Here is an 18,945-nt window from a genome sequence, read left to right on the forward strand (position 1 = left end):
GTATCTAGGGGACCTGATGGCTGAGTCGGGAGTGGAACCTTTAGGGGCCGAACACTCAGCCCTAAACTTCTATGATTTTCTTCTTCACCTAAAAGTAACTGGCACTCCCCGCAGAAACATTAGAAGATACAGATAAGCAGCTCTGGCCGGGCAGCTTAGTTCGTTAGAGCATCATCCTAATACTCGAAGGTTGTAGGTTCCATCCTCTACCAGGGCACCTTCAAGAAGCTGCCAGTGAATGCATAAATAAGTGGAACAACAAATCATCCCTCTCCCTCCCTTACCCTCTTTCTCTCTCAAATCAATTTTAAAAAACTAAGAATACAAAGATACGCAAAAATAAGAAAAGAAGAACCTGTGAGCTCACTGCCCAGATGTAACTGCTGTTAACATTCAAGCAAACTTTCCTGTGTATACTGTGTACTTACTGTCTTTTTTCTTTTCTTTTCTTTTTTTTTAAGATTTTATTTATTTACTTTTCAACAGAGGGGAAGGGAGGGAGAGAAACATCAACATGTGGTTGCTTCTCGTGCACTCCCTACTGGGGACCTGGCCCACAACCCAGGCATGTGCCCTGACTGGGAATTGAACTGGTGACCCTTTGGTTCACAGGCTGGCATTCAGTCCACTGGCCCATACCAGCCAGGGCTGCCTGGCTAACTTCTCTGGGGCCCTTTCAGTTTAATATCACTTCCTCAGAGAAGCCTTCTTTGATATCCCCACCACCAGTGGGTCCCACTTAGTCTCACTTGGTATACTGCAATTTTTATATTTTCACTCATAGCACTTTCTGCGATTATGTATTTATTTCTATGCTTATATGCTTAATGTCTTTCTCGCACCACTAGACTAAAAATTCCATGAGGAGAAAAAAGAACATTGCTCCCTAAGTGCCAGGCCCAGCAGATGCTGTGAATGGCGGGATGCCGTCTCTCCAGTTGGTGATGGTTCCTACCAGGTCAGCAGCCCTGTGCAGAAGCTGCCCCTGCCCTAGTGGAGAAGCCGCTTTCATGCTGCTCTGGCCCTAGCCTCCTTCTTCCCTGGAGCACTATGCCTCCCCCTTCTCCTGGCTCCCTGGAGCACACCGCGGGGGCCTCACCATATCTGTGTAGATGCTGCCTAGGCGCCTACGCACAGGCTTGGTCTAGACAACAGTTTGCTGGGAGCAGCTGCGACACAGACAATGAGTGGGCTCAGCCTGACCCCACCCACCCCACTCAAGATTCAACTCAAGCAAACGGTACGGGAACTGCTTCAAAATGTAGGCAGACAGAAGGATGGGAGCAGACGGGCAGAGAGAGGGAGAAGATGCTACTGGCAGGGGAGAGGCGGCGAGGCTGCTTCCCTTCCTGAGCATCCCTTCTCGCCACCCGAGCTGGTGGAGCACAGACAGCAGCGTGAGGCGGCAGGCCTGGGAAAGCGGAAGCTGCTGCAGGCTCACTAGGGAGGTGAGCAAAGACTCCTGAGGATAGACCCTCCGGGACTCCCCCCCCACCCCAACTGACGCACAGCGAGGGTGTGCCCACTTTCAAATCCTCCTCAAGGGTTCCCCTCCAGGGGCACACCTGCAAATGTTCCCACGGGGCAGGCCACTCAGAGGGATCCTGGCTTCCCAGTGAGATCTGCGATGTGGCAGCTCTGGCTACCTGGTCTCAGAAGGACTTGGGGCCGGGCTCCTCCAGAGACACTGGCCCTCAGGCCCAGCCTGGCTAAGGGGAGGCTGTCAGCTGGTGTTTCCCGGGCCCACTGCTCTGCTCCCCAGGCACTTATGGTTCCTGGCGTGGAAGTCACTGGAGCTTTAAATCTGTCAAGTATCCTGTGTGCTGTCCTCCCACGTCATGGCTGGTTCCCTCAGAACCTGGATGCAACAGGAAGCTCAGTGAGGCAACAGTGGGGGTGAGGGATGGAGGCTGAAAGAGCCCAGCCTGGCAGCCCTGCCTCCTGCAGGCTGCGCTCCTCACTCTGGAGAGCAGGGGGTTCTGTTTGCTTGCCCCAGCTGAGGGAGCACATCGTGGTCCTCAGCACGAGAGAGCCTTAGCTCCGTGACAGCCACCAGAGGAGAGGAGGCCTGCCCTACCCTGTCATCTTGGGGTTAAGGTCATGTCACCCTAAAGCTGCGGGGCCACGTGAGCCCAGCTTTCCCAGAAGGCAATGAAGGCCAGGCCATTGGCAACACACAGAGCTCTAAGGCCCACGAAGCCGAGTCCAGGGGTGCAGTGTGACAGTACAGCAGAGCTGGGTGAGGTCGAGCAGGGCAGGACACCACGGCAGCACACAGTTCTACATGTGCTCTGTCCCCCTCCCCAAGTCCTGCTCCAGGACTCTTGGACTAGAGGTACTAGTTCTTAATTCCATCAACTGGATCATAATGAAGGACCCATTTGGAGTGGCCTCATCCTGCTAGACTGTGCCCCGAGTTGATAACTGGTGGACGTACCACCAACCCTAAAAGCAGGCGGGCTGCAAAGAAAGGTGGTACTGAGGCCTCCTGAGCTCAGTCTTTCCTCAGCACCACCCAACTAGAAAGCAGCTAGAGCCTGGCCAGGGCAAGGAGGGGCCCCTTGCTCACACCAGCCGCATCCCCACAGGTCTCCACCTGGACACTTTCATGCGCACAGAGCCAGAGCAAACCCCTACTCCCCACAAACACGGGGGCACCTGCTCACATACGCAAGTTCTGCATTCAACCTCATCCTAGGCTTTTTGCTCTGGGTTCTTGGAGAGATGGGTGATCTTGCAAACCAGATGGCTGAAGACAGAGTGCAAGGGCAGTCCCCTCGAGGAGCAAATGGCAGACCACGGCATAGTTCAGCGCTTACTGTGTGCGTGAGTGTGACAACAGCAGCTTCTCTTTTGCGCTCCTGCTAGGAGCCGAAGGGCTGTGTCTACACTGTAGGACCAGACTGACTTGAAGCCATCCATGTTCACACTGTGCCTGTCAGCAGCCCCCATCCTACCCCCATGTTCCCTGGCTGTCAAAACAAAACAAAACAAAACAGATAAAAGGTTCCTGAGCTGTGCAGGTTTCTGTCTTCTGGACTTGACCTCTGGTGGTGCCCACTGAAAGCAGGGCCCTGCACCCCTGTCCAGCCCACCCGGCACCTGGAAGTGTGCACAGAGCTCCCACCCATCCCCGGCCTCGATCCTACTTGCCACGTGTTAAGGGACTATGTGTCCAGACCCACGGCAGATCCCAGAAGAGGGCAGAGAGTCTCTGCCCACAGGACTCGAAGGCAGCAGAACCAAGTGGTTAGAATGACGTACCCTGGTTTTTTTCTTGTCACAACAAAGAAAATGTGTACAGCACTCAGGGGTGAAAGGACTGGGGGCTCCAGGGGTCCTATGCGTGGCCCCATTCTGTGCCTCAGGATGAAGGGATCACCCTTTACCCTACATAACCCACACTGGGTGGGAACCTCTGAGTCAGAGCAAGGGTTTGGAGTGAGCCAAACCTGGGTGCAAAGCCCAGCACCATCACTTAGTAGTGATGAGATCTTGGACAAGTTACTTATTCTGATCTACAAAATGGTGCACAATATCTACCTTCCAAGTTGGTCTAAGGATAAGAATGAGATAACCCACACAGAGCACCTCATTGGCATTGTAAACATTTGATGAATTGTATGTATACTGTTAGCTTAAACACAGTAGCTCTGACTTTCTCCTGCCCAAAAAGAAGGGGTTAGGTGCCAAGTTAGGGAGGTGGGGAGCAGAAGAAACCAGATTAAAGGTTTAAGAGACCTTGAACCTGCTGTCTGCTGGCCTGAGATTACAGGAGCGGGGTCTGGTGGCCAGCTTGAATGACGTGTTCAGCTCAGCGTGGGGCAGAGAAGAGGCCTGGGGTTAGCTGAGCTGCGGAGGAGCAGGGGGCTGTGGGCAGTGCCAGGCACACCTGCCGTAGCAGAGGGCGGAGAACAGCTGTCTCGAGGACCGAGGGGAGCGCCTGCTGTTCGGGCAGAGGCACACAGCGTCTCATCGTCTGGTTTTCTTCATTGGTCTCTGAGGGAAGCAGAGGCTGGAGCACCAGTGGGCAATGATCAACTCGGGGCACAGTCTAGCAGGACGAGGCCACTCCAAAGGGGTCCTTCGTTATGATCCAGTTGATGGAATTAAAACCTAGTACCTCTAGTCCTGGAGCAGGACAGAGGGAGGGGGACAGAGCACATACACTAGGCTATAAAACTCTCTCTACCTAAGGACATAACTTTGGGTACGTACATTTGTCAAAACAACTGAATGGTACAGTTAAGATATCTGTGAAATTCACTGTATGTAAATATACCTTAATTACTAAAAAAAGCAAGCTGCCACGTAACCAAATGGTCAAAGTTAATACCGTACCACCAATAGCAGAACTGACATGTTCCTCCTGATATGATACACTTAGAAGGACACAACATAATTTACATTTTTTTTTACCGAAAAGGCATAAATTAGTCTTGATCATGAATCAAATCCAAACTGAGCCACATTCAACAAAACAGGCATGTACACTTCAAAAACATCCATGTCAGAGAGTTTCTGTAAAGGCTAAAGAACTGCCCCAGCCTGTGCCGCTCAGTGGGCAGGAGTGTCGTCCCGTGAACCAAAAGGTCGCAGGTTTAGTTACTGGTCAGGGCACACGCCGGGGTCAAACGTAGGTTCCATCCCAGCTGGGGTGCATGCGTGGGGAAACTGATCAATGTCTCCCCCCCATCCCCCCCTCTCTAAAATCAGTGAGTATGTCCTTGGTTGAGGATTAAAGAAAAAAGAAAAAGGAAACAAGGCTGAAGAACTGTTCTAGAGTGAAGGAGACTGGAGACCTGTGACAAGTACATGTGACGGGTTGTCCTCAGAGTGGGGGTCAGAAAGAATACTCCTGGGCATCTGGCAAAATCTGAACATGACCTGTATACTAGATAACAGAATTATATCGATGTTAAATTTCCTGAATTTGGAACCTGCATTCTGGAATAACATAGGACACAGGAGAACGTCCCTGTTTTTAGGTGACAGATGCTAGCCTTTGGCATGGAAGGGTCATGATGTCTGCAATTTACTCTCAGGTGCCTGGAGACAGAGAAAGTGCAACCTTCCGAAAACGCTCCCAAGGCCTGGGAGGAATATGCTGTCCAGACTCACAGGTTCGGAGGGATTTCTGGTGGGTACACGGCCCGCAGAGCAGAACCTGGAATCTCCCGCATGTTGGGCAGAGCCAGCCTGGTACTAACAGTTCAGTCTTGACTGTCCCCCTCCCTTCCTCACTCCGAACACGGTGCAAAAGGAAGGGGGGGCGGCAGGTGGAAGGGGAGGGTGTTGGGCGTGTAGGAAAAAGGCCTTTGTGCAATCTCCAGGCCTGCCACCTGGTGGCGTCTTTCTGCAGCATGACTTCAAAGGGTTTCTCCCGGCACCAGGTTCCAGGTAACCAGGCACACTGTTCCCCATGTGGCTGATCAGGAAGGATGCAGGAACAACTGCATTAGAAGACCCCACCTCAGCTACCCAGTGTAACTGGGGCTGGACAAACAGACTCCACCAGGCTGCACTTGCTCCCCTGCTGGGGGCCTGGGGCTGCAGTGTCTGTCTGCCTCTGCTGTGGGGGGTCCTCCAGTGTTCCCCTGGTGTTCGGGAAGAAACAAACTCCTCAGCGAGCCTGGCTAGACCCAGGCTACCTCTCCAGAGTCACTGCCCTTATATGCCTCCTAAATCCAGCCACACCAAATGACTCACAGTTCCCTGACTGTGCCATGCACACCCTTGCCCTGCCCTCCTCTCGGGCTGGTTTGTCCTTCTCCCTCGGTCCTCACTTGTCACCTTCTGCAGCAAGTCCTCTCCTCCTCCAGCTCCCGCAGCACCTGAGCATACCTCCGGCCCCTCCAGCTGTGCTGTGACCATCGGTTTACTCGTCTGATGACCTCCTACCCCAGTCTGTGGGAGCTCCTTTGGGAGCAACCCCAACTCACCTCTGCCTCCCTGTACCCCACCCAGTGCCTGGCAAACTGCTGAGTGGGAAATCACAGAGTGCAGAACTGTTTGTGGTGCGCCCAGAAGGCACTACAGCCCATACTGGGGCAGGGGGCAGAGCTGGAGATCACCCAACTACAGGCCAGGGGTTAGAGTGGGACCCAGGAGAAAGTATGGATGGTCTACCAGCTAATGGCAGCAGAGTGCTGGGAAGACTTTGTCCAGGAAAAGTCTCTTGTCAGAAACGTCTGGATGCCTGAGGCAAGGTGTTCTGGGCTGGCTGGTTGCCAGGGGTGGTGCTTAGACAGTGCTGGCTGCTGGTGACAGCCTCCCCGGAGGAATGGGCCAGCATGCGCAGCTTGGGCCCACCCCTCACTGGCACCGGGAAGACCAGCCCCCTTTTTGCTGAATTCAGCTAAAAGACATGCTTTCCTGGAGCAAGATGTGGGAGCTTGGGAGTATCAGCCTAGCCAGCCCCCTCCACCAGCGACACGTCCTAGTGAGAAGGTTCTTCTGCTGGTCAGAAACATTCCGACCACTCTCACTTCCCCCAGAAAAGAGAACTTCTGGCCCAGCATGTCTTTAGCTGGCCACACTCGAAATGACTCGACAGAACCGAGGTGAGCGGGGTGAGATCTGAAGACACACTCCAACCAAGATGACCGGTGGGCCCGTGCTTTACAGACAGACCCCCACACCAGAGCGCTGCCGGACCCGCCACGCTCCCCGAGCCCCATTCTGGATGGTGAATCTCGGGCTCAGAACCCACTGCGAGGCCCACACCCTCACACGGAGGCACTTTTGTACAAGGCTTTACAGCTTACCAAGCACTTTCAAATGCGCTATTATAGCTGATTGCTCCCCCACTTCCAGAACACATTTTCTAGAAGAAACTGAGGCTCAGAAGTACTCCGAGAACTGCGTAAAGCCTTCTGGCTAGTTGTTGAAAGAGGTCACCTATGTGAACACAGGGTTTCCAAGTCTGAACCCCACGCATTGCTAACTGACCACACGGCTCCCCTAGGGGCTCTTTCTCCACCTGACGTCGGCTGTGGTTCAGGAGTGCCGACCACAGAATGGACAGTACCCTCTGGACTTCCTCAGAAGCAATCCTTCTCCTGGAATCAGGGAGTGGCCAAGCCAGAAAGCTGCAGGTGAGCAGGGAGAGAGGGGCCATGCTTGTCCCTGGAAAAGGAGGTGTTTCAGGCGCCCTGAGCAGGGTCCTCGGGAGAAAAGAGCCGTGTCCAGGGTCACTGACACACCCTCCCACCAGCCAACAAGGCAGAGTGTCCCCCACGCCTCCCCGACCCAAGCACCCTGGGAGCCACTGCACTGCACCTCAACACTCACAGGCAGGTGCTTCCACCAGCGCCAGCCTCCCTCCAGGCCTGTTTCCGTCTATGAGGGCAACCCACGGAGCCAGGAGGAATGCAAGGAACAGAGTGTTTAAGACCATGCACCAGCTACTCGAATGTCAGCTGGGAGAGCCAGGTGGATTCGGGGGTCAGGAGCCCGGTTTCAAATTTCAGCTCCCCTCACTCACTTGCTTTGTGACCCTGAAGTAGTCAACAACCCTCTGTGAGAGTCACCTCCACTCTGTGGGCCTCAGTTTCCTCATCTTTAAAAGTGGGGTGACCGAGGGACCAGAGAGGAGGATGTGGCTGGTGGTGGCGGGGCTGTGCTGGGTGAAAGGTGAGTGTTCCCTGCTGCGGGGACCTTCCTGGTGACAAGTCTCTCCAGGCAAACATCTTTTTAACTGTCATTTGCCAGGAGCTGTTCTTACTGTTTCCTAGATTTCTTTTAATTCTCACAACTTTATGAAGGAAACGATTTCTCTCTTGTGTTGCTGACAAGCCAAAGCCTAGAGATCCCAGCCCTGCTCACCCTCGGGGCGGAGGCTGCCTACGGCCTGTGCTCTTCTGCTCTGTCTGAGGGCTCCTCCTTTCAGCTGAGTGACAGGCAGGAACCTTCTCCCTGGCAGCTGCAGGCTACAAGCAACCTCCCCAGGAAGCCCCTGGAAGCCATTTGCTTCTGAGCTCAGATGGATGCTGAGGAGATGGGGAGGAGGATTAGTAATCCCCGCTACAGCCTGCCCGGGCTCCCTGAAGACAAAGATCTATGCCTGCACTGTCGTCTTCGGTGTTCCAGACCAGCACGCTGGTTCTGTTCCTCTTTAAAACGCAGGATATGTATAGCTCCAGTGTGTCAAGAACACATAACATCACACCGTGCTCTAAACGTGTGCTTCGCTGCCTTGGGGGTACCGAGGGAACGGCTGCTTCTACCCTGAGCTCCCTCTTGCTGCTCAGCGTGAACCCCACCCCCTGCAGCCCTCTTCTTGGCCATGTGGGAGAGTACCTGCAGCAGCCAGGGAGGAAGTGACTCAGCCCAGTGGGAAGTGGGAGGGGCAGCAGAAAGAGGGCCCTGTGCCCAGCTGCTCCCCCTCAGCCCTCTGTCACTGCCTTCCCTCACAGGACTACAGTGGGCTGAGGGCAGCAGTCCCAGGGGCCTGTGGGGCCCGAAGACCCCGCTGCTCACAGGAAGCCAGGTGTCTGCAGCTCCTGGTCCAGCTCTAGTCTCCTCCAGGAGGCAAGGTCTCTCCCTCTCTCTCTCTCAAGCCACACACACACACACACACACACACACACACACACACACACGAGATTACGTAATCAGCGATGTCCCTCCTCACCCTCTGCCCTGAGAAGTAGGAGGAAGTCCCCACCGGGCATCTCTGTGGCCTCTGTGAAGACTGGGGGGCCAGACTGGAGGCTGATGGCCCCTGACCAGGGGGTGTTCCTTTGCGTGATTCTGGGAGAAAGGCTCCGGGGCTGGGCGCACGGAGGAGGGCCAGCAGACCCTTCTGGGGCAGACAAATGGCGTAAGAAACCAGTTCCTGTGGATGGGTCACAGGACTTCACCAGCAGCCACTGTAAAAGCCACCAGAGCAGAATCCAGGGCAGCTCTGCCAGCCCTGCCACCAGCTCGCTCCTCCCAAGGGCCTCCGGAAGCAGCTGATGTGACAACAAATAATCCGTCACTGTGTGTGGGTGTTGGAGGAGGAAGGGACAGACTGAATAGCTCTTTCTCAAGTGGTGCTGCCCTGGCACCTCCCACCCAGAGAAGCAGCCTGGGAAGCGGCGCAGCACACTGGCTTGGCAGACATTCCTGGTGGACTCCTGGCTCGTGTGGGGTGGGGGGCTTCTGCCATGCGCAGTGACGGCAGACTGAGGCACTGACAGCCCTCCCGTCACGCCAGCCTCCCTACTACTAGGGGGGACCCTAGCATGAACACGCGGTAGGGGGTCCCTCAGCGCAAGTCATCAGTCACTGCTTTGTGCAGTGACTCAGCCCGAGAACGAGGCCTGCCGCGGTGTCCCACTGGACCTCAGGTTCTCGCCGCCGCTCACCACGGCCCCCATCAGGCAAGGAGAGTGCCGCAGGCAGGTAAAGAAGGGCTGACCGAGTCTCAGGGCCATCTTTGTGCCCACAGTGTGCCCCGGACACGTGTCTCCCTGCTTTCGGTCTCCCATCTCGAGGAGAGGGACGGCCATGCCCCACCCAGGGTTCCCTGGGGCCTGCCGGAGCCCCAGTGCGGGAGGCACCAGACAAATGCTGTTTCCTCCGACCCCAGACTTCCAGAGCAACGGACGGGAAAGCCCAGTCAGGCCCAGGTGCCTGGGGTTCTCTCTCTTTACACTGTTTCTAACAGCAAAAATCATTATGATCATCCTGTGAGAAAGGCAATTTGGACTGGGGCCAGCAAACTGCCTTTCCTTAACTGCCTCTATCAAAAATTCAATTAAATTTCACAACTTTGACAATGAACAATATGGCTCACTTTCTGCAGTTGTGCTGAATGCTGCTGACTGTGGCTGCTCGGAGGGACAAGGTTGCAGAGGCAGGCTTGGCCGTCAGAGTGCCCCTGCGTGGGCCGTTCAGAGGGGTGGGCCATTCGGAGGGCTGGTCCGGCACGAGGGCCTCAGCTGCTCTGAGCCTGACAGGCCAGCCACAGCCCGCCCTGGGGCCACGGGCCACCGTGGCCGGACACTCTCCATGAGCTGGCAAGCACAAGCTCACTGCACATGTGCTCGCCTGTGTCTCTCGAGACGGTGAGCTCCCCGGACAGTGCCTGGGGTGTCGTCCACCTGAGAACCCCTGCACGGGCCCAGCAGGTGCGCAGAAGACATGCATAAACCTACAGCCAGCAAACCGAGTAAAAGGAAGTGCACACATCTCAGGCATGGCGATTCCAGTTCTAGGCATTTATCCTACAATACACTCACCCAGATTCACAAAGATTAATCGCAGAAAAAAAAATCACAAAACCACAAAAATCAAAACACGTTCCCCCCCTCCACAACAGGAAACAATCTAAATGTCTACCGAGAGCGGATGGCTCACTGAGTCACGTTCCATCCAAACAGAATCCTGTGCAGCCTTAAGACTAAAGCCACACTGGCTGACAGATAAAGATGTCTGCGATACACCACATTTTAAAAAGGCAAAATGCAGTGCTATTTGTATAATATGATCCCACTTGGGGGGGGTTGGGGAGACTATACACACCTTTGAATATGCACAGGAAATTTCCAGAAACTTAACAATGGATACCTCTAGGCAGTAGAACTAGGGGCCCAAGCAGAGGAGGGAGAGTTTTGTTTTATATTCTTCCACATTGTTCAACTATTTCATCATAGACTACTATAATAATTTGCAAAAATCTAAAAATGTCCTGACCCCGTTCAAACTGTGAAGGGCACAATGGCGTCAGGGGAAGGCGGGTCTTAGGGAAGGCTCTCGGAAGGAGGGAGCCTGGCACCGGGACACGTGTGTGAGTGGCAGTGCCCTGAATGGGGGGGGGGGGGCCTGTGTGCTGACCCCAGGCTACATCGGGAGAGCAGGGGCAGGAGGGACACCATCACCACTCCCGGTACACTTCCGTTCTCCCAGGTGACTTGTAAACATAGGGAACCCCCTGCTTGTCACCTGGCATCCATACGGGCTGGGAGGACCACCAAACCGTTCAAACGGGAGACCTGGAGGCTGGCTCATGATGCCGTTTTGGGGATGTGAACAGGCCTGCCAGCAAAGAGCTCCCTGCCTGAGCCCCCGAGTCCTGACGGCAGGCCCGGCACCAGGCTGAACCTGCTCTAGACGGGAGCATCTCATGTCTAATCCTCATTCCAACCTCTGCAGCAAGAAGCATACGTCCATTTTACATTTGATAGAGGAAACTGGGGTTCGGGATAGGAAGGGACTTGTTCAAGGTCACTCATCTAGGAAGTGGCAGAACTGGGTTCTGAAGCCAGGTGTGATCTGAGCCTGAGCCCTTAACTGCGGGCTGACGTGGCTGCAGGTCTCCTAACCCACTACTCCCGGGGTAGCGGGGAGGGACTTGTCTCCAGGCAGTGGCAGTTGCCACTCTTCCGGCAAAGCGGATTGCTTCAGCTGTGTCAGGTCCCTTCCAGCTCTGCAGCTCTAGGAGTCCAAGACTCCATGTGGCTGGGCTCCCTGGGCCAGAGTCTGGCCAGGATGGAGGAAGGGGATGGTAGCAGCTCCAGAGTCATGCAAGTGCGGGGCGGAAACCCAGCTCTGCCCTTGCTGGCTGTGTAACAGTGGACAGATTGCTTACACTCTCTGAGACTGGGGGTTCTCCTCTGTAAGTGAAATAACCTTTTCTTCCCTAAACGTGAAGGATTCAATAGGTACTACAGAGTGCTTAGCTGAGGACCTGGAAGATAGCAGGGATCCTTGTGTTTTGGCTGTTTTCCTTCTGCTCCTCCAGGAGAGGCCACCTTGGGAGAGCAGTCAGAAAAGAACACACCCTGTAGAACTCGCCCCAAACACCGTAATGCAGAAGCTCCTCACCTACAGCAAAAAGGAGCAGGACTCTCGCTCTCCAGAGTTGCAGATGCCGGCACTGGGGTTCCAATAGCCCCACAATTTTGGGCTACGCCAATCTCTCCCAAGAGGATGAACTGAGTCTCTCCCTAAAAGCACCTGCTGTCCCCTTATCACATCTTGAACAACCTCTGCCCTAAACCCAAAGACAAATGACAGACACACCAGTCCTGCTCTTGACAACGCCCACGGCAATGTTCAGGCCACTTTCTCTTCCGTCTGGTCCCTCGGGTCATAGATTCCCTAAAGGCTAAAGATCCTCTATCTCTTTTGTCAGGTAGATGGTGTGTATGAATACATTTACAGGGGACAGCTCAAGAGTCCCTCTCAGTTTTGCTACCTCATGCTTTCTAACAACTGGAGTTTCTTTGACTCACCAGGCCTGTATACTGCTATACCGCCATGCTAGGTGGTCTAAATCACACCCAAGACAGGTTGCCATTTACCAGAAGAGGATGACCACCCCTGGGCTGTAGCCCCCTCAGGAAGGCGGACCTCAGCCCCAAAACATTACTTTTGCTTGCTGGGCGAAAAGCAGGCTGCTTCAGTTTATTAGAAGGGGGCTTGGAAATTCTTTAAATAATAATAATAAAAGATACTTTTTGAAAGAGCAACCCCTCTTCTAGAATTTATTCTGCAGATACTTAAGCTCACATGTGTACAGATAGTCACTTCAGCTTTGTTTGAAGAGCAAAAGACAGAACATCACCTAAGTACATCAGAAGAGAACTTGTTGGATAAATGACACCCAAGATGAAGACACAGCGCAGCCCCAAGTGATCCAGACACGCACGCACTGAAGTGGAGCCATCTCTAGGATAGCAAGTAAACCACGGCAAGCAATAGCATACCTTTCCCTTTGGGGGTCTTTTGATTGCCGACCTGAGAGGATATACAGGGCTGCTGTGGGGCCAAGAGACCTTCAAAGCCATAGCCTCCTCTGAGCAGGTAGAGGAGAAAGAAATGCTCCTAATTCAGGCCCCGTTCTTTTCCACACCACAAGTACAAGGATAAGCCCTGCGGAGAGCTCTGCACTTTCAAGGGGCCTGTCTGAAGCCTTGCCAACAGCACCTCCCTCTCCCCGGGCCAACCCCATTCAGGCCTAGCTCTGCACTCCACTTGAGCTCCGGAGGACAGAGGCACTTCCCCTGTGGTTCTGAGTGGGTCCTAGGTAGCCTCTGGCCGACACCTCCCCTTCCAGAGAAGAGGGACTGAGCCTGCTGACCCAGCCTCTGGAGTAACTGCAACCTCAGGGCTTCTTTCTAGATAAGATCTCGGGGCGGGGGCGGGGCGGGGGGCAGGGGGCGGAGCCATCTCTCCCGAGGGCAGCTGCTGTGCAAGATCCCATCAGTGTGTCACTTGCTGCATGACTGTGGACCGCCTCAGACTGGAGGGCTGTTCTTTATGGCCATTTGAAGGCTGAAGAAATCAGGGGAGTTTCTGAAACACTGAAGCAGTTCACCCCCTGGGCAAACCTGGCCCGAGGAAAGGTGAACAAAGGGGAGCTGTCCTTCTCTCAGGCACCGACTCAGGCAAAACCAGAGGGAAGCCTGTCCCGGGGCCAGACAGGGTGCCACAGACTTCACAACTGCTCCGGTCCCGTGAGTGCGTGCAGGGCACACTGAGTGGAGCTGGCCTATGTCACTGGTCACTGTCTTCTCCCAAGCCGTCCTATCTCTGCACTATCATTCACTCTGTCACTCAAACCAGGAGACTCAAGGTCACCTGCTGCCACTGCCCCTCCCTTAGCCATCACTTCCAAACACTACCAGAATCCAGTTAGTTGATTCCCCTCAGCACAGCCCGTTCTCTGCCCCGATCCAGGTCCCCAGTAGCCCTTGCTTTGATTATTGCAACAGCTTCCTGCGGGGACTCCAGACTTGTTCTCTCCCCCATCCACCCTCCACCCACAGTCAGAGTGCTCTTGAAAGAGGCAGGTCTAATATTCCCTCCTCTTAAATCATCCCATCACCAAGAGAATCATTAGGTCAAGCATTGTAGCACTGGTGCCTACTTCTCCAGCACGCCCCACAGCCAGGTGCCTTCACGCCCTGTGCTAGAACCTCCGTGGCTCCTAAAGCGCACACTCACCAGCACACAGCCAGGCCTGTGGCATGCACTCCCCTGCCTGCAGTGCTTCATGAGCCCTCAGAAAACTCTACTCAGCCTCCAAGATCCAGTTTAAACTCTCCAGCTCTCCCCAATCTTCTCCTCGTCCCCTGGGGAGTCCTCTGGGTTCCCACTGCATGCTGCACAGACTTCTGTGAGAGACTTCCAAACTCTATGCTCGTGTTTATTGGTTAGGAGCTCAACCTGTCCCTCCTACCAGCCTCTCTACTCTCCTGCTGTCCCCCTCTGCCCCCTCCTAACCCTACCCACCTCTCCCCACCCAGCAGCACACAGGAGCTCGTCTGTGTGTGGAACTTGGGTTCTGGATCTTGAGCCGCCCGACACACCAGTGTGTGAGACATTTCTTGTTAATGCTAATTCAGACGTTGGACTAGGGTCAGTAACAGGGACACACATGGAAGAAATGCTGCCTTTTCTCATACTTTAAAATACATGTTTTTCCTCAGTGTTTCTACTTCTATTTTTAAAAATGCTGCTTTTAAAGAGCCAGGCTGAACCATCTGAATGGCTCCTACACAGACTGGGTAAACTGCCCCCAGATTTCCTTTTCAGAAAGAACACGATAAATTCTATGATTCTGTGATCCCTTAGGACACTTCTGACCACTCCATGGGACACAGTTCTAGTTGCCACTAACTGCATCAACTAGTTCTTGGAAGTTCTTTCCTGCGGCCTATAATAATAGCTAATACTCAGTGTGTGTTAGATGCTCAACATGCCACATTACTTAACCCTCACGACTGCCATACTAGGGAGCGGGGTCTGACTGTCCCCATTTCACAGATGAGAAAGCTGAGCATGGAGAGAATAAGTAACCTCTAGAGCTCTATAGACCGGCCAGGGAGGGATTAGAACCCAGATCTGATGGCAGAGCCCAGATGGCCCTTAACCACTTAAAGCTGTTGCCTTCCCAAAAGGTCAAATTAAAGGCACAAGGGAACCAATGTAGAACCCCCTGCAACTGGCCTTCTGAGAGGGCAGCCTCACCTCTCCAGCCACTCAAGCAACCTGCAATCCCAACAGGATGGGGCACATGTGCCAGGCACTTCCGTGCTAAGCAGAGCTGCCCGGTGAAACGCAGGGAGCTTGTCACCTGCCGACTGCATACAGTGCTTTCTCAGCAAAGACCCACCACCCCAGCACCAATTCTCCTGACTTAGAGGCCTGCACAGGCCTCTAACAGGTCTCCAGTACTTCTTTAGTCTCTCTTCTTCCTTCCCTCTTCTGCAAGGGAGACACTTCTATAACTAGATCCAATCATGACACTCTTCTGCTGAAAACCTTTTCACTGGCCCCCCAACTGCCCTTGGCATAAAGTCCCAAATTGTTAAGGTGGCGTTCCCTTGTCAACCTACACTGCCTTACCTTGCAGCATGTTGACTTTTGTACCACCATATGGAACAATCTGAAGTTCCTGGAACAAACTATGAGTTTACTTGTCTCTCTCCACATAGAACACCTTGCTCCTTCACTCTCATCTAGCTAAGCCTTCCCATCCTTCTAGATGCAGCTCCCATGTCATCACTTAGGCCAAACCTTCCCAGGACCCTTCCCCTACAGATTGAGCCAGCAGCTTCCTCCGCTGGGCTCCCACAGTCCTCTGTTCTTGCTGCTACTAGCTTTTTAAGACCACACTTCAACTATTTGTTTACAGGTCAGTTTCCCTTTACCAGACCATGAGCTTCTTGAAAGAAGAATAACAGTTAGCATTTACTGGACTCTTCTTATGTGGTAGACATAGTCCTATGTGTTTTACATGTATTAACTTTTAAAATCTTCACTATGTCTCTACCTTACCACTTCTGTTTTAGAGATGAAAACAGTGAAAGAGAGGTTCAACAATGTGCCCAAGGTCACACAGCTAGAAAGCTACAGAGCCAGAATCTGAATTTAGGAAATCTGACTCCAAAGCCCACTTTTTTTTTTAAAGTATGTTTATTGATTTTAGAGAGAGAGGAAGGAAGGGAGAAACATGGATATGAGAGGGAAACATCAACTGGCTGCCTCCCATGAGCCTCAAACAGGGATTGAACTCACAATCCAGGTATGTGCCCTGACTAGAAATTGAACCCCTAACCTTTTGTTATATGGGATGATGCTCCAACAGACTAAGCCAACCAGCCAGAGTCAAAACCCTCTCTTAACCACTCTAATATAGGTACTTGTCTCTCCAGGCAAAGATGCTGTTGTTGTCATGTGGGGAATGAATGAATGAATGAATGAATGAGGGCTATCTCTAGACTGTCTAGGTCTAAACCATAAACATCTGGCACAGCTGGGCCATTAGAGCACTGGAGCAGCTCACAAACACTGTTTTAGTTTGGCCTTACAGTTACATACTCTGTTCTTCCTTATCTCATGAGCACTAAGGCAAGAAGGAAAGGCACCCAGCCCAGAGTGACTACCCTCTTCCCCACTGCTCTCAAAACCAAGCAAAGCCAACCGGTTTCCTCCCGTGACTTAAGACAGAGCAAAGTCTATCCTGCCACATAAGGCGGCTGTCATCTCTTCCTTCCGCCAACAAACGGCATCAAACCTAGGGAGTGGGGGTAATCCCAACACCCCTGCCTACTGGCTGGAAGGTAAGGCCAAGTGACGTAGGAATGGGCGGGCCCTACCCGGCAAGACAGGTGAAACAGTGACCACAGCAGCAGGCTTTCTCCTTGGAAAAGGCCGACAGAAACGCAGCACTGGCAAGCAGGTAGCTCTTCCCACACCAGAACGCCGCCCGGGAAGCGAAATTCCCCAGCAGCGATGATGCCCGTGCCAATGGCGAGGGCTCCTGTTGGAAGCACTGGCTGGCCCTCCCTGGGGATTCTTCCTAACTTTCAAGTCACTCTCGGATCAGGAGGGAAGCAAGGAGAGGCAGAGGGTGTCTCTTGGGAAAAATCTAGCTGGCTCAAACGCCAGTGCCTTCACTTGCTGGTGCAATGACTCCAGGCAAGGCTGGCAGTCAGTGCCCACCTCCTAGGGCTTCCGCGGGACTGAGGCTCCCCATGGCCCCCCATCTCCGGCGCGCAGCAGCTCCCGCCCCCGCCGCCCGGGAACAGCAGACACCAATAGAAGAGGGGGCATTTGCTGTTGCCATTTCTATCACAGACGGACGGCCTTGGACTGTCACCACGGTCCCATTCCCTCCGCCGCTGAGGCCCGCCCAGAACCCGCACCCCCGCCCGGTTCCCTGCTCCCGGACCCCCCGCCCTCACCTTCCCCCGGTGTTCAGCGCTGCTCGCCCATAGTCTGTAGCCCGGAGCCGGGACTGCTCGGAGCTCCGTCCCGGGGGGCCGGGGCCAGGCCGGGGGCGTGAGAGCCGCTCACCGCCGCCTCCCAGCGCAGCCACCCGAGCCGCAGCCGCCGCCGCTGCCTCCCTCCATGGCTGCGGCACCGCCACCTGACAACGGAAGTGACGCACCGCCCCCGCCTCCTGGATTGAGCCTCCGCCCCGCCCCTCCCAGGACCCCGCCCCTCGGCCGTGTCTACGGCCTCTCGGCATTGGGATTGGGCACCATCTTGACGATGGGCGGAAGCCTTCAGGCAAGAGGCCAGATTTCGATTGCGGATTGGTTCAGGGTGGGGTCCTGTGAAACGATTGGAGGCTGAGACTCTAAAGGAGCGGTACTTACCTTTTTTTTTTCCCCCCCCCAAGCCTGCGGAGAGCCTGGGCTGGAGGCAGCACCTCCGCTCCAACTCCACAGCACCTCGGTCCCTACAGTTTCTCCTTGCCGAGTTTGGTGAAGTCTCCAGCAATTGTAAGATCGGCCAGTTGTAGAGCATTTATCAGAAAAATGGTTCTTCTTTGATCCCCATTTATCGGTTTCTGGAGTTCTGTGTGGAGAACGCTGCCGCTAGACTCAATAAATTACAGGAATTCCTGTCGTAGCCCTCACAATGCATTTCCCTCTGGGCCCCTCGCTTTTATTGAAAACCCGCTTCAACCCGAAGATCCCCGGAGTCTTGACGAGGGAAGTTCACAGTGAAGAGTTCTATTAACGATTCTAGCCACCTAACCTCAGTCCCTCCTGTTGCAGTTTCGGTCCCTTTCTCCTCCTCCTCCAGCAACCACGCCCTCCATGAATCAGCTTCTTGCACCATCAGATGAGCCCTTTAAAGGGATTGATTGCATCAGGCTGTTGACTCACTGGGGCCCTGCGAGAGCCTGGCTTTCCTCCCCTGGCATGCAGAAGCAGCTAAAAGGGCTCAGTGGCAGCAGCACCAGCGACCGTGGCCGTCACTTCTTTGTCTCAGAGGTGTGAGCTGCGGTGCTTGCTGCAGATGACTGCCTGAATCCCGGTGTCTTGCCAGCTGTCCCCTGAGTCACTCTGTACCCATGCGGGCACTCGTGTCTAAGCCTGTGTGCACTGCTGGGTTTTACTAGGGCGTGTGGCCAGGCACTTACAAGTATGTGCGTTTGTCATCTCCACACAGGCAGTGCCAGGGCATGAGAGTTGGTGTGTGTGTCTTAGCTGCCTTCTCCTTTGTCATCTCTTTGTCTATCTGAATGCCTGGTGGCCACTTAGCTGATGGGGCTGAATAACAATAGCAATCAAAACAGCTCCTACTGATGTATCACACCCTGTGTTAAGCACTTTAGAGACGTTGGGTTAGAAGTCTGTTTACAGATGAAAAAATCTAGATTTCTGAAATGGGAAGTAACCTTTCCAAAGACACATAGCTTATAATGGCAGGACTATGATCTGGACCAACTTCAGCAGATTCTGAAAAGTTTCGATTTGAATCCTTACTGTGTTCCTTACAAGCTGAGTGACAAGTGTAAGTTCCTTAGCCTGCCCCATGTGTCAAAATTGGGATAACACTTCGTGGGATCACTGGGAGGATTCAGTGAGTGTGCAAAAGCTTCACACAGGACCTGGCAAGTAAGAGAGCTCACGTCAACCTCAGTTACAGAGCTCTGATGAAGCGGATGACAGAAAGTCAGGCACAAAGAAGTCAGGGCCCTGCCCCCACAGC

The 18,945-nt window shown here is 53.9% G+C and overlaps 1 protein-coding gene across 1 annotated transcript in view; it reads right to left on the reverse strand.

The window, feature by feature from the left end:
* Positions 1–17,367, reverse strand: part of STK40 (serine/threonine kinase 40) — a 36,237-nt gene extending 18,870 nt beyond the window's left edge. The window contains exon 1 of the mRNA XM_045859429.1: positions 17,184–17,367. The gene's annotated coding sequence lies outside the window, so the exon portion shown is untranslated. The remainder of the gene's footprint in view (positions 1–17,183) is intronic.
* Positions 17,368–18,945: the final 1,578 nt, after the last annotated feature.

The sequence above is a fragment of the Phyllostomus hastatus genome, unplaced genomic scaffold (genome assembly GCF_019186645.2).
Source record: "Phyllostomus hastatus isolate PE091 unplaced genomic scaffold, TTU_PhHast_1.1 phas_scaffold_182, whole genome shotgun sequence".
Classification (NCBI taxonomy): Eukaryota; Metazoa; Chordata; class Mammalia; order Chiroptera; family Phyllostomidae; genus Phyllostomus; species Phyllostomus hastatus.